The sequence below is a fragment of the Penaeus chinensis genome, chromosome 7 (assembly GCF_019202785.1).
Source record: "Penaeus chinensis breed Huanghai No. 1 chromosome 7, ASM1920278v2, whole genome shotgun sequence".
Classification (NCBI taxonomy): Eukaryota; Metazoa; Arthropoda; class Malacostraca; order Decapoda; family Penaeidae; genus Penaeus; species Penaeus chinensis.
The window spans coordinates 26,997,667-27,001,721 of NC_061825.1; positions in this window are offsets into that span (position 1 = coordinate 26,997,667).

Genomic DNA, 4,055 nt, shown 5'->3' on the forward strand with positions numbered 1-4,055 from the left:
ATCAGACTTTCGCCTTTGTCTTATACGTAATGAACAGAACGGTCAAGTTCTTCACTTCATAAGAAGAACACCTTCGACGAGTCTGTGTTCTCCTGTTCTGCTACGATGAACACGCATGTTATTTTGATTGTTCATGGATATGGTGGTGATAATTGTGCTGATGATAGTGATAATAGTGATGATGATAATGATCAATGGCAACAGTGATAATGATAAGGGTGATGAGGATACAGTGATAATGATAATAATAATAATGATAACAGTAATAATACAAATTAAGGACAATAATGACAATGATGATGATAACAATATTAGCAACAGCAACAACAACAACAATAACAATGATAATTATAATAATAATAATAATACAAATAATGATAATAATAATAATAATCATAATCATAATCATAATCATAATCATAATCATAATCATAATCATAAGCATGATAATGATAATAGTAATAGTTATGATAACAGTAATAATAATGATATCACTAATAATAAAAGTAATGATAACACTAATCATAATACCGATAATAATAGTTACAGTAATAATGATAACAATAATAATGATAACAATAATAATAAGAAGAATAACAATAATAATAATGATACTAACAATTATGAGAACGACAGTAATTAGATTTTACTGACAATATTGATAATAGCAATAATCATAGAATAGCATAGTGTCATTATCATAGCAGCTATGATAATAGTGACCATGAAACAGCAGCAAGTTCGACAGCCAATGGAACGCAGCGCGAGTCCTTTTCCTCAGCCCATAGCGCAAGGTACCGGCCGATTGTGTTTGCCATGGAGCTGCACTGTTTACCTTCATGCCTGGTTGCTATGGAAACCTCTCCCATGCGACGTGTGGCCTGTGTGAAGAAGGTGGAAGGCATTTCTCATGTGTGATTATGCGTTTACGTCCAAATAAACAGGATGGAGGAATGCGCTACTAAAAGGAATGTTTGTTTACCCGCGCGTCAGGCGATTCTCTTAGTGGGTTTGTGTGCGCGCGGGGCTTAGCATGTGTGTTGATCTGCTTATTGGTATACATGTTCGCGGACGGATCATTTGGCACTGCTTTTTAGCGCTCTTTTAGGAATTGAGAAAATAAAAAGATAAAGATGAAGTGAATTATTGGCTGATCTTTTACTGACTGTTTTTGGGTCGGACGCGACAAAATTCGACTGAAGAGAATTATAGAAAAGCGAAAAGGGTTCATTTTAGTCTTCTATGATATTCTTTTGATCTACTCCCCCTTATGACTTACTTGTATAATGAGAAGGTTCATTAAAGGGGGACGCACAGACACAGAAGTATATGTGCACATGGATCAAATATATATGTACTGTACATATTGTTATACGGACGGGTATAAAAAATATTCGAGTTGTGCTAAACATTGAAATGCTCCCCAAGGCTTTAGCAGTTTTTCAGTGTCATATTCAGGATTAATGGTTGGCGTTATATCCAGATGGGATATACTTTCGCGTTCGCTTTATCGCGTTTGGTACGTGTCTATGAGAAATGGACTAAACATGGTTATAATCAGTTTACATATTTACGCAGTGACTTGTTTGTTTATTACTACCATGTACTTAACCTAGGAAGTCCCCACGATTCACAGGTTCACATAACCCAGAAAGTGCACACAGCCAAACAACCTACATTTTACACGATGTACGTCCACGCAGAGGTACACACACGCGCCATCACCCTCACACGTTCACACGAGGTACGCAAGTAAGCATCACAGTACGAAAAAAAAAATAAAAAAAAAAGAAAAAAAAAAAGAAAAAAAAAAGAGGAAAAAAAAAAAAACAGCTCGTAATCAGGGCTCAATTACTGAAGCAGAAGCAATGCGAGTTAATTACAGAAAATTGCACCCTGTCCGACCAACTTACAGCTCAGATAATACGATTAACTACAGGGCGAACTTTATTGCGAAGTCGCACTACTACAGGTAAAGATCGGGTTGGTTGTGCGTTCTTCATCACGTCATCCATTTCGTGGTCTGCGTCGTCGGTCATGTGGTTTAGGGTCCGAAAGATGACGGGGGAGGAGGTGTAGGAGGGGGGGAGGGGGGTGGAGAGGGGGGGGGGGTACGTGTCTATTTCCAAGAGATGAAGGGGAGAGATGAGCGCCCATTTCCGAAAGGTGACGGGGAGATCAAAGATAAATGTGATGGCGTGAACTTCGGTGATGAATGCGAACTTTTTAAAACTTGATTAGGGACTGATTGCTATCCCTGCTGTAAGGGAGATAGTGGGTAGGATTTTTGTACGGATGTTTGTAGCTTAATCCTGTCCGGACGTTGATGGCCTGGCAAAAGAGACAGAAAATCTCCACATATCAAGTTCACAAAGGTGAATATATATATATATATATATATATATATATATATATATATATATATGTGTGTGTGTGTGTGTGTGTGTGTGTGTGTGTGTGTGTGTGTGTGTGTGTGAGAGAGAAAGAAAGAGAGAGAGAGAGAGAGAGAGAGGGGGGAGGGAAGGAAACTAGGATAGAAAAATGAAATAGTGCAAAAAAGAAAAAAAAATAGAGAGAGAGAGAGAGAGAAGGGGGAGGAGAGATGGAAGGAACCAGGATAGAAAAACGAGATAGTGCAAGAGAGAAAATAAGAAAAAAAAAAAAGAGAAAGAGAGATAGAGAGATAGAGAGACAATTTCAAAGAAACAAACACACAGAGAAACAGAAAAAAAAAAGAACAGCAAGAGACCGAGACCGAGAGAGACTCAAACTCCCTGAAAATCACACTTGAACTCAAGAAAGACCCTCGGGCGCCGTCTTACACAGTAACACGTAATATCAAGTCAAGTGAGCAAAGGCAGGTTCTCAAGTCTTATGATAAAGGAGTAAAAATAAGAAGATGGAGCGAGGAAGAAGATGGAGTGAGGCAGCGGCGTGAAGGAGATAAATGATGGAATTGAGAGAGAAAAAAAATAAATAAATAAAAGTGACATAGAAAGATGGAACATTGAAATTACAACAAGTGAATGAGACAAAGTGGAGTAATTCATGATGGAGTGATAGAAGAGAATAATTATGATGGAATAAAATGGAGTGAACTGATACTAAGACAGCGCATATGGGGGGGAGGGGGGAGGGGGGAAGGGAGTATGAGGGAGGAGGAAAAGGGGGTCAGCACGAAGGAAGCGTAAGGGGAGGGAAGGGGAGGCGAGGGGAGGGAGAAGGGAGGGGGAAGGAAGCGTAAGGGGAGGGAAGGGGAGGCGAGGGGAGGGAGAGGGGAGGGAGGGTGGGGGAAGGGGGGAAGGAGGAGGGGGGAAAGGATCATGATGCAAGTGTAGTGATCTCACAAAAGCTAATTTTACATTTTCATGATATTACCTAGCTTAATCTGGCTTAACCATGGTAAATAATTATTTAAACGCCGTTCATTACTCACGTGTAATTACGATACTTGAAGCCCCAATTTCGCCAGGCTAAACGGGGCAAATTGAACACTATTACACACTGAGGAAATGGGGGGAGGGGGAGGGCAAACTGAGGTGGGGGGGGGGTAATCGATGCGTTATCTGCAGTGATAAGAAAGGTTTACGTTCTTACCTCGTGTGCTGTACAACGCAAGCGGGTGGGGCGGGGGGGGGGGGGGGCGACGGGGAGGGGGAAAGGGAGGGGGTGAGAAAGAGATGGAAGAATGAAGAGGAGAGAAAAGGGAAGAAGAAAGGAGGAGGAGGGGAGGAAGGATTAGAGAAGAGCGGAGAAGGGGAAGAAGTATGGGAAGAAGAAAAGAGGGGATGAAAGGAGACGAGGAGAAGAAGAAAGGAGAGGAAGGGTAATAAAATATAAAGAAGAAGAACCAGAAGAGCAAAAAGGAAAGAGAGGCGAAGAAGAAGAAAACAAGACGAGAAGAGATTATTTTCAACGAAGAATATATAGAGGACGACGGAATAACCCCCCCACCCCTCCTAAAAAAATAGATAAATAAACACAACAGCATAAAAAAGAGCGATCTACAAAGTCGTGATCTATAGCATTTCTGAAGCGACGGAAACAGAGGCGGG